Below are 12,587 nucleotides of genomic sequence, written 5' to 3'. Positions count from 1 at the left end.
CAAAGATTAAAATATTAAACTTTAGGCTAATTTTATAGAGAAATCTTAGGACAACACTGTCCCTACCATAAAAGTCCTAAAGATCGTTGGTTATGTTATCAACGAATAATAAAATTCAGTTACTAGCAATTGCAGGAAAAGTCGCAAAAATGTGTCTACGACGGTCGACCATAGAAAACCCGTAAATGAGTCTACTTCGGTGAAAGGGTTGAAAACGTTGGATTTGCCACTGTTTGTGATAGTAAACATGTTCATTTCCTTCTGAGTTGCTTTTGCTTTTTTTTCCAGCTACGAGTACTACAGAACTGCAGCTACTACAGAACTTGCACGGGTACTGCTACTGCGTTTTACCTACTAAATTTTTACATCGAAAAGGTTAGTACATTTTATTCAATGTTGTATTGCCTATGAATTGCCACACCTCAACTACTTAATAACGTTGGATTTGCCACTGTTTGTGATAGTTGAACAAGTTCATTTCCTTCAGCAGCTGAGTTACTAATTTTTTCCAGCTACGAGTAGGCCTGCTATAACTTACTACTACAGAACTTGCACGAGTACTTCGAGGGTTGCGCTAGGCGATGGTGAAAAGAAAGAGAGCAGCCGGTATCGATTTACTGTCACCCTGCTTTAGCCATGACCAGTTGTATGTCGCCTGCTCAAAAGTAGGCACAAGCTGAAAACTGTTTGTTCATACACCCGACAGAAAAACAAAAGATGTTGTCTATCCGCAAGTGTTGCGTTGAACTAAAATTGTGTTATTGCTATGTCATGCTATGTTCTTCATGTTCTGCCATACCACATGCAGCATTTTCTAACATTTTTCAGTATATATATATTTTCATGCATTCGTTATCCTTATTGTATCTCATAAAAAAGCTATCATGTTGGCGTTATGTTTTATTATTGTAAGGTGCTAATGCTGTATCTGCCTTGACATCATACTGTCTGTGCTGTTATACATATAAATTTTATCGACACAACCTCATTACTGTTTGTATATACCATGTCAAAACACAGGCTATAGACAAAAAACTGGTGAGCTATGATTAGTGTTTTAAGCATGTAGTCTCTATTCAATAAATGCTGGTGATAGCAAAATATTTTGTATAATTTTTTAGAAGATGCAAAACTTTTCAATACTGCCAGTTTGAAGAACTTCAGTTTGCCTAGCAATGTCAATTTCATTATCAGTTCTCTATACACAAATAGGGCAACGCCGATTTGAGTGGTTTGAGACTGATGTATTGTAGACTAGCTGTAAAATATATTGCAAATTTCCATTGTTCTCCCCAACATTATTGACATATATGACTGCATATGTGTATGCATAGTGTGATCGGGGCAAAAAATTTCAGTAGACTGCATATTTGGAGTTGTTTTACAGTATGAAAGACAACTCTCAATAAACCTTTTGCTGTACATGAATCTGTTCCCGAGGACGGGTAATGCAGTTAGCGGTTTGGGGCTGTGGCGTCACTCGGAGATGCGCAGGAGACCTTTTTCGCCCCGAGTGCAGCGAGAGTATCCAGGCGCGGCTTTCCGGATGAATGAGTTGGCGAGTGCGAGGCGATTGATTGCGAAGCGATTGAGTGCTAGGCGATTGATTGTGAGGTGATTGATTGCGAGTGCGAGGCGATTGGTTGCGAGTGCGAGGCAATTGGTTGCGAGTGCGAGGCGATTGGTTGCGAGTGCGAGGCGATCGATTGTAAGGCGAGTGCGAAGCAGTTGATTGCGAGGCGATTGATTGCGAGTGCGAAGCGATTGATTGCGAGGCGACTGCAAGAGCACGATTTTCAACTGCTCAGCGGGTAAAGACTAGTCAGCCAAGGCGGGGGCTTGGCGGCAGAAGTGCGCGATCGTCAACTGCAAATATAGACGGGTATGGACGGACGCAGGAATCTAGACACATGAATCTAGAATATTTATTAGATTTTACACGCATCTAGCTGTAAAACACATTGCAGATTTCCATTATTCTCCCCAACATTATTGACATGTAATATGTGTATGCATATTCAGAGCAACAATTTCAGTAGACAATTTACATAATAATACATCAGGGCAACAATTTCAGTAGACTGCATATTTGGAGTTGTTATACAGTATGAAAGACAACTCTCAATAAACCTTATGCTGCGCGTGAATCTGTTCCTGTAGGCGAGTAATGCAGCTATTACATGTATATACTTCTCAAACTGTATGTGTGTGTCTGTGTCCAGCTATAGCTGTTAAAGTTTTAGAATGAAAATTTTGCATTTTGATGGATTTGAACTCGCGGAGAGTGCAACCACAAAATTCAAATCCACGCCTTTTACCACTGAGCTTAATAAGGCGTATTCATCAAAGGTGTTATCATATACCATATAGCGTATGCACAGGCTAAATGACATATCATTTCAGCATTGCACCCACATGTTACGATGCTCCTTTTATAAAATGTTTTTTTGCCTAACTCTAGGAAACACGATGCTTTTTTGTTATTTTTGATCAGGGCAATTTTTTCTGCCGCACGGTATCAACAATGATTTTTCTCAAAACTAAAATTTGGCGATTTATGTACTGATTAGGCCTATATTTGTTATTAAGAGATATGCGTTGCCAGACATGGTGAGTTCAGCTTTATCCAATTGGGTAAAAATGGACTCGCCAACGGATGAATGATAAAATTTTAGTTCAAAATTTGAGGTTTCCTAAAATACATACTAAAATTTCCTTCAAGTATGTGTTTAGTAAACTAAATTCATTTAAGTTAGATTCAGCATTTATGTTACACGTCTGTCTTGAATGTAAAAACTCTCCACGTAGTACATTGTAATGTGATATTATCTTGCAGATCATAACCACAAAATGCACTAAAGTCATTGTAGGTACCTATAGTTACTAAGATTAACATATTGTTTTGTTACCATTTTTTGATGATGATGATTTTTACTGTGATTGCATTAAATAATTACTTTGGGTTTCTATACTAATCTATGTACTTCTATAGCCTACGATATATTTGCATACCAGCCCTGGCATGCAAAAACTGGCATGTCAATTTACAATGTACTTACCGCATATGCTAAATACAAATAAATATTCTGTTTGAAGACTTTTTTATTATTTGTGCAACGCCGGGTAGTACAGCTCGTCTATACATATACTTGTCAAAGTTTGTCTATATGTGTGTATGTGTGTGTATTTGAGTATGTCCAGCTATAGGGATTAAAATCTTGGACTCAAAATTCCGCATTTTGATGGATTTGAACTCACAGAGATTGCAACCTTTGATTGACACTTACTCAACTACATGTATATATATATTTCTCAAAGTTTGTCGTCATTGTATATGTTTAGCTATAGCAATCAAAATCTTAGAATAAAGAATCCATAAAGCTGAAAATTTGATCTCGCTAGTCCTGTTCGCCGTTCTGATGTCTTACCAACTCAACCACATGAGCTTTATAGATTTGCGAGGCGATATATGTTGCTATATTGGAGCAAATACTCTAACCGCTTTCGGTCGCAACGCAAAGTAATAGCTTAAGGTCGCAGAGAAGGGTAGCTCTTATTAGTATTTACTCAAATTATTCATTGGCATTGTGCCAGGCTAATAGCACGCGCCTGGCAACTCTCATTACCTCTCAATGTTTATAAGCTGATGTTTAATACCCGGGCAATGCCGGGTAGCACAGCTAGTAGTTATTTATACTTATTCACAGTCGTATACACTTACTCATATATACGTACTCACAGTCATATATACTTACTCATAGTCATATATACTTACTCACAGTCATATATACTTACTCACAATCACTCATACTTACTCATAGTCATATATAATTACGCATAGTCATATATATACTTACTCATAGTCATCTATACTTACACTTAACATAGTTTCTTTGTATCTTAAATTAGTACAGTATTGTAAACCAGATGTTTAATGAGCGCAAACTTCTTTCACGGATGCAACAGTACATTTGATGATAGCATAAGTTTAAAAGGGTAAATGTTCTCAATAAGCATTCGATAAAGATTAAACAAATAAACTTTTGCTAGTCTAGTGTTTGGAAACGCATATATGTATGTAGGCATACATGTATGCCTACATATATACATGCATACCTACATGTACATACATGTATGTACCAGCATAAGAATTCAAAATAAAACACAATAGTTCAACTTGAAATCACCAACATTTCACTGCTATCCATGGATGATCATTGTTAAATATGGTGTCTAAATTATTAGCATATTTCTCTATTAGTTTACCAAATCTTCTTGTTTTATATTCATCAACAAATTAACCATTTAGTTGAAGATGGCAGAAGTTGAAGAACTGAGCAGGCCTCAGGAGAGCAATGAGGAACTAGTAGAACAGTCAAATAATCAGTAATATGTTGCTACAATCTTATTATGATTTACATAAACTCACTGTAGATAGGCTGAGTGTATTACAAATTTTAGTTCTTGCATTTTCAGCTTTCAATTGTGGAACCTTTTTAGCATAGCGATTTGGTTTAAGATATGTGATAAATCTTGTATTTCTATTAGTACATACAATTAACAGTTCATGATGGGTGTACATGTCAGGGATGGGTCTGTTGTAGAGCATTAGTGTTAGACAGTGAAACGTATACCCTCTATCATAAATTTAAGGATCAGTCTGGCTTTGCTGATGACAATATCTGTGTTCAGCATCTCGTCACTTCCGCATCTGAGAGAGACCTCTCAAGCCAGATAAAGAGAGGTGAGCCACTTTGGTTAGTGAACCAGAGCTTCTATAGCAAATTTTTTATTTAGGTTTAAAAGTTTTTGTAACTGAGCAAAAGCTCTTGTTTATTTGTACATCGCATACCACAAAGCCTGCAGTGGATGAACCTATGAACCTCGGGAATATCGGTGTTTTCATCCAGGTATTTATTAAGTATGCGAACGCAGGTGAGTTTGTGTGTGTCGAGTTCTTCTTGTGTTTCCACAACTTTACCACAACTACAGTATCAAAAAGAACAGACATATAATTTATTTCAACTAGAAATGTTATAAAACGTAATATGTCATGTCTTTAAGAGAGATTTACTGCATTAACAAATTAAAAAACATTGAGGAAACTCAGCATAACTTGTCAGCTAGATGTCCAGAATATGTTTAAAGCAATAACGAAAAAACTGCTACAAGTGTGGAAATTAAAATGGCATGAAGACATAAAGATAATTTATCTGACAGCAGCTGCTACTCATTATGAGAACTCTGTTTTATAAATGGTATATAAATAACTGAACAAGAGCTCAGTGTCTCACAGCTGTCTGCGACTTTATTATTGATAAAAAATTTGCCCTAGATATTTCCGGAAATAAAATTAAAAAAATTTTATGAAAATCTTTCAAAAATACTTAAACAAAATGTAAAAGGAGAAAGTAGATTTTTTTACTTTCTCTGAAAAGAAATTAAAAAATAGCATGATAGAGATCTCAAGGTTCAAAATTCAAAAGTTGAAGATTTATAGAAAGACTGGTGAAATGGAGTGGGTGGGGGATTGAGCAACCCTATAATTCAGACTGTGGCCACAAGTTCACAGACTCTAGATTGTCACACATGAGTACATACTTGTACTTGTTGGAACTAAATGTCAAGCATAGTGCATTAAACAGAAACGGGAATGTAAAATTTTACGACACCAAACATATACATAGAAATATTCAATGTATTGAATTGTTTCATTGTTATTTGAACTAATCAATGGATTAGAGTAGACTGAGAGGTACACTTTGGACATGATAAAATTCTTGCATAGGAGCATTAAAAAGAATTGTCTAGTGCTATTTTAGAGCTCACAAGCCATAAAACAGAGTCGTCAGAATTCTGTCATGTACAATGTAGATACAGTAGTGCAGTCCATGAGGATGTGGGGATAATGATGCAGCAAATAATAATAGTAAAAAAATAATGATAATAATAGTAATAATAACAATAATAGTAATGTTGTAAATCAATCTTTAAGTATCAGTTCTGAGGCTAAAACAGACATTCCAACTAGTACATTAGCTTTTTTTGTCTTTTATTGAATATGACAAAAATTTTTTAAGCATCACTTTGTTAAATCTGCTTTATTTAGCTTGTCAAAGACTATTATGGCCAATAATTAGTAAATATATTTGTAGTTTCTAAGCTAAATAAAACCAAAACACTATAAATAAAATAAAGCCTGAAAAACCTTCTTTGATTTAAAGTCTTAGAATGTAATAGCCTTGGGTAACAAGGCTGTTACCCAAGGCAACAGGTAACAGATTTTAACAAATTTCTGGAAAGGTGCTTTCAGACATTTAACCAATGCAAATAGCTCTCTATCGTTTTGTAATCCACAAGATAATTTTCTTTACAAAATGTTGAAGACAACTCCAACTTAATGGACCTTTCCACTACTAAGCTGTAGTGTCAATGAAAGAATTTGCCTACATATTTTACAACCAAAAAGAGAATAACTCCTATGGGAGCTTTTTCTTTAATTCTTAGTCGAGAAGTTGAGAAAGTTTTTAGCTATACAGTCGACCCTCGCCTTTTTGAACTTTACGTCTCAGGACCTTCAACTGTCCAGATCATGTCTGGTGTATAGACGGTTATCCAATCCGGGTGTGACTGTCCCAAAAAATGACAACTTTGATCAATGAGTGACACTCATGACAGACAACGCAGCGATACATGCGCCTGAGTTAGTGTTGTCCTATAACTTCCGTTTGTTACTATTACTGCTATTAATATTATACTGTACCCTATTGCAGGTATATAACCATCGTTTACTCTCACATGTGTACTGTATATGTATATTGTACCATATTGTAGTCTAGGAGTATGTGTATGAGACAACGTAGGCTGTTTAACATAAAGTACTCAACTTTTAATGTGCGAAGTTTTTCAATATCTGGACATGGCCCAGTTTGTATTAGTCCCAGCAAGCGGGGGTCGGCTATACTGCATTATAGTAACTCTGACTAAAGCCTTTCTCAGCCTGCCCAGTGGGTAGAGATCATCAAGGCACAAAATCATATCCTTACAGTTTTTATAGTAAACCTGAGAGATTTGGACTTTTACTCTGCCACTACTGTCTTTTCCCACAACTAAACGAGCGGATGCGATGTTTGAGAGTTTTTATGATAAATGCATGTGAACACAACTTACGAAAATTATTCGTCAACAATGAGACGAAGCCTTGTCTCGAAATCTCATCAACAAATTTTACCATCATTTTGTAGAGTCGTTAAAGTATAATAACGATACAAAACACATATAAGCCTATTTAAATATATTACCAAGTATTTGTATACCGTCGGTATTATCTTAAAACTTACCCATCTGATCGGATTATACACAAATAAACAAATTCATTTAGCTGAAATTCTTCACAAAACGCTTGACAAGCTTGGTTTAATAAAAGTTAAGACCGGAAATTGAAACGCCTAGCGACAGAGAATAGAACGATTAAGTCGTGCGCATTTCACGGAAAAATAACGTGCACATTTCCCCAGTCTATAGCATTGTCGAATTGCCGAAGGTTTCTGTAATTAACATAGGAGTACTGAAATCATTTCATGAAAGTTTCATTTTTGCCGATTTCAAAGTAACTGACATTTTAGACACTTTGAGTACTTTGGTATTCTAACTGATGTACAACGCAGTGTAAGTAAAGGAAATGACGATGATTTTTTTCTAACGAACCTTATGAGGTTATTACAATTGTTAATTATAAGTTTGGATGAGTACAGAACAATGACTACGTAGTACAGATTTTCTAAAAATCTATATAAATATCACAACTTCTTGATATTGCTAGCTATGACGTTTTGAAATGTAAACAAAATTGTGCATTGGTTTTATATTATTACTATATTAATAATACTGGTTATTCTAATAATATCAGCTCATTTTACTTCTAATATTGGCCAACATTGCATTTCTCCTATTGCAGGGGGAGAGATATAAACATATAATATTTTCCTTTCATTATTGCTATTTGTTGTATATAATAACAGCCAGTACATTACAGCTACCATTGCAGCTACCATTGCAGTTATCCTATTGCACTGCAGTGCCATTTGACTGCTAATATTGCATTTCTTAACCATCAGTACCCTTTCTTTTTTCCAATATCACTTTGGTCGTGGGCTGTATGACAGTGGAATTTCTAGTATATTTCTACAAAATTATAGGTCATTATGAAAGGAATGCGTTTGATCACAGACAATAATAGCAACCGGCACAGAATCTAGCGATCAAGCGTAGTCAGTGATTGGTAGACTAACGAGAGAATTATATTATTATTTCAACGGCAGTATCAATTATCACTCATAAATAAACAAAATGGTAATAGTTTGTGATAACTGGTGATAAACTCGATATTGAACAACAAAAATTAATGTTAATATTGATATCATACGCCTTCGCAGTTAAAAGAAACTTATCTGCAACCACTCTCGTCTGCGTCAGTTCAGGAATACTCATTTAGGTAAAACCAACATAAACATTGATAATACTGATAAGTCTAGGAATATCAGTAAACAGCATGTGATGTGTATAGTGAAGGTTGCTTTGGCTTTAAATTTGTTCGTGTCTCTAATTAGTAAACTTTTGCTGCACACACAGTAATTTTGTCAAGTGTTTGATGCTTCTGTCTCCACAGCGATCACCTTTATTTAAGTTTGTTGTTTTACTTCAATCAAAGTAAAGCAAATTTAATACAATTACCTATATAAAATAATAAAAAACCAAATAATTGCTTGAAGCTTGTAATTAACCATAATTAAACAAGCGCCTTCAAGGCTCAAACGCAACAGTGTGCACCGCCTTGAAATTTTTGAGTGTATTAACAAGGCTGGAAAAATAATGTGTTGCGTCATTTCTACTAAATATTATTCTGATATTCTATTTAGCGCTATATCGTTGGTTTTTGTCTTCTTAATTGAAACTGTTTTCACATTTTTGGTACTTCTAATATGGAAACATTTAAAAATACTTACATGTTGCTATACTTACATGTACTTACATGTTGCTATACTTACATGTACTTACATGTTGCTATACTTACATGTACTTACATGTTGCTATACTTACATGTACTTACATGTTGCTGTGTGTAAATTCAATGTAGCAAGTTTGAAAGAGAAAACTGTAGAAGCACATGTCGCTGCAGCTGCTGCTACGGAGGAAAGTTATGAAGCTGATACTATAAATCATCCAGTTATGCAGCAAGCATCATCACACAGGTTGGTCTGGCCATCATTGTATTGTTATTAGTAATACAAGTACGAAGGTAGTTTGTTGAGCTGTGAGGGATCGTCATGTGTAATAACTATGTGCACAATTATTCTTATTCTTATAGTGCAGCTAGTAGTCTGCTTGGCTGTAAGCCGGCATATGCCAAGTTAATTTTAAGGCAATTCTATCCCTTATGCTATCAGCGTGGCTTCATACAGACAGACAGATTGACAGACAGACAGACAGACAGACACGGCTCTTATCCTACTAAAGATCATAGTAAAGATTATTACTGTTATAACTATTACTATTACTACTACTATTACTACCACTACTACTACTACTACTACTACCACCACTACTACTACTACTACTACTACTACTACTACTACTACTACTACTACCACCCTGGCAGTCTAGTGTGCCGCAAGAGTTCTTCAGGCGTACCTGGAATCCTGGAATGCAAATAATTAGTACAGGTAGCAGTGTGCATGGGGATGCTATGATAAATGGCATGAGTCCCAATTCCGTGTGATGTAATTTTTTTCTTCAACATATAACCATGGCTTTGGATAAATGGACGGACTCGTCTCTTATTATAGTAAAGAAGATATTTATTATATAGAATCTCAGCTTGTACAAATAGTTAAACAGTTATCTCTTCCTGGTCCCTAAACTTAAATAGATAGTACCTTGTTAGCAGATCCTAAAATAGCAGTTTGTTTCACCAAACAACTTTGAGATGTTCATATTAACAAGGTAGTTGCTTTCCATCTTACTCTTATAGTATTGCCAGACAGGTGGCGTTATTCTCCATATTGATATGAGCAGTTCCAGCTTTATGACATTATTAAAAAGATATGACAATCCTAAAAATTTATTTTAATTTCACCAAGCCCACTTTTCTTACTCTCTATAGCTTTTTTGCCGTTGTCTGTGCTATTTGTTATCTTCCCAAATATACGTACAGCCAAGATACTTGAAGTTGAACTTGCACAGAATTTTAATAGATTTTATTTGAAAGCTTCGGCATTTTTCTATCATTTGCGATTTTTTTTATGTTTCGGGTGATCTGACTGTCAGAATGTTTCAAGATTAAAATCACCAAAACTTGATCACAATTAAACACTTGGATCAATCGAAAGTGTGATTATCATTCCTATAATTGCAAAGAGACCAACAGAATAGAGACATGTAACGCTGCAACTTGAACACAATAGCCAATATTAACTATAGCGACAATAGCAACTAGTGATGTCATTTCGCACATATTTTCCTTCTGAGCGTTTCAACTGCAATCAAATTTTATCAACTTTAATATTTAAACATTCTGGCAATCAGATCATCTCATACATAAAAAACAATTGCAAATGATAAAAATACCAATAAATTCTGCTTAAATTGGCTAAGTTTTGTACAAGTTCATCTTTACAAACAAATATGCGTGTCAGGTGAAGATAACTCTTGAGAAAGTTTTATGCTTACTTCGGTTTGAGATACGTCAGAATACTCAAGGTCTACATAATTTCACAGATAAACCTTTACTTGAGTCTGCCAGAAATCCTATTTCACTGTTTTCAGGTTGGTAGGAGTGAGTCATAGTCCCTAAAGCTAAATATTTTGCAATGAGTAACGCAAAAACTGTCTAAAATATTTTCAGACTCCAATTAGGTATCTTGCTGAACTCTTTATATGCATAGTTTTTGCAATTTATTTCAATAATATGAAAAATTGTGAGTTATCAAATAGCCTAAAAATTAAGCTATCGATTGATTATTAAACTATAAACTAATTGATAACTCTATTAAAAATAGAGCTAGGAAATCAACTTGGCATTATCAAGAAGTCATTTCACCGGTTTCTATTTGCTCTTGTGTCTTACAGAGAAGATACCCGAATAAACAGAGTATCCTTTATAGATGAAGTAGGTGGCATTGAGGGGTCAAGGCCAGTGCTTGCTAAGGTCTTGGAAGAAGCTCTAGGAACTAATATCTCTGTTCAGCTTGTCTGTGATGAGTGAGTCAACTTACCATCTATTAACTTTATTAACCTTCTCAACTAAAAATGCTACATGCAGTGACGATCCTTACAGGAAAAAGCCAAAAGGGGAAGAAGATCCTTCTTAACTACTGTAATAAGTACTTTTATCCTTGTATAGTGCACCAGTTAACTTGACACCAAGACCGCTTGTATTCAAATGACACAATAATAGGTATAACATAACGAATGACGTAACGAATGACGTAACCACTAGGTAAGAAACACAGAGACAGCAATCCATGAGACAGCAACTACTTGTACACAGAATGAGTAATAGTATTACATGCAGTAGCAAGAGTATATGATATAGGCTTATAAAATAATACATGCACGCATAGGTCATTATATATACATAGACTACACCTCCCCCTGATCTCCAAGATCAATTAAAACCAGCTACATAAAAATCTGGCAGTTTCCTAGCCCTAGCTGGTCTAGTGGCATTGTTAGCTGCAGTTGAATAATTGTTTTGACTGTCTTTAGTTACAGGTGGAGTTTCAACGTTTATTAAACCCTCAGTTGACTTAGTATTAGTATTAGCTATGTCTAATTCACAGTCTAAAGTAGCTGGCTGTTTATCAACTCTTCAACAAAATCTTATGTCTCCTATATGGCGAGTCATGTCATCCACTTTAACTGCTGCGTTGGAGACCAAGGAAGTTACTTTGCCAGTTTTCCACACTGATGTGCAGTTGGCGTTACCTGGTTTTACATATACCTGGTCGCCCACTTTGTAAGGGTTTAAACTAATGTCCCGTTTAGCCGATATTCTAGTAGTTTCTTGTTTCTGAGGATTGTAATTAAACAATCTCCTAAATGGCACAACACCATCAGCAGTAGGAGAATTGTTGTACCAATATAGCATGTCATTGACAGTGCCGCCGGGAAGGCAAGCATGCGCTTAATAGTACGATGACTGCGTTCTATCACTCCATTGCCAGAAGCTCTATAAGCACAGCTGTAGATATGATTTACACCCCATTTGTCAAGAAGAGGCTTGAACGATCTATAGCAAGGTCCATTATCTGACAATATTTCCACTGGAGACCTGCGCTCACAAAATATGTGGTCTAACTGTTCCATGACAGCGGGAGAAGTTTCGTTTCTTAACTGTTTCCAAATCGCAACCCTGCTTGGTCTACAGTCAATAACATTCAAGTACGGGATTCCCTGGTAGTGTGTTATGTCAGTTGCTAAGCGATACCAATCACTTTCCACGTCTACTTGACCAGTTTCCCAGTGAGCTGGTGCAGGATCGACTCGTTTGCACACATGACAGTGCTTCACTACTTCTTCAATGTCTT

At 35.6% G+C, this 12,587-nt stretch overlaps 1 protein-coding gene across 2 annotated transcripts in view; it reads right to left on the bottom strand.

Annotated features, from left to right (window-relative positions):
• Positions 1-12,120, bottom strand: part of LOC137403858 (uncharacterized) — a 130,517-nt gene extending 118,397 nt beyond the window's left edge. Inside the window, exon 1 of one of the 2 annotated variants that reach the window (XM_068089947.1) lies at positions 12,110-12,120. The gene's annotated coding sequence lies outside the window, so the exon portion shown is untranslated. The remainder of the gene's footprint in view (positions 1-12,109) is intronic. The other variant, XM_068089944.1, reaches the window with a different exon arrangement.
• Positions 12,121-12,587: the final 467 nt, after the last annotated feature.

The sequence above is a fragment of the Watersipora subatra genome, chromosome 9, assembly GCF_963576615.1.
Source record: "Watersipora subatra chromosome 9, tzWatSuba1.1, whole genome shotgun sequence".
Classification (NCBI taxonomy): domain Eukaryota; kingdom Metazoa; phylum Bryozoa; class Gymnolaemata; order Cheilostomatida; family Watersiporidae; genus Watersipora; species Watersipora subatra.
The sequence above is the reverse complement of the archived record's forward strand: the minus strand, read 5'-3'. Positions and strand labels throughout refer to the sequence as shown.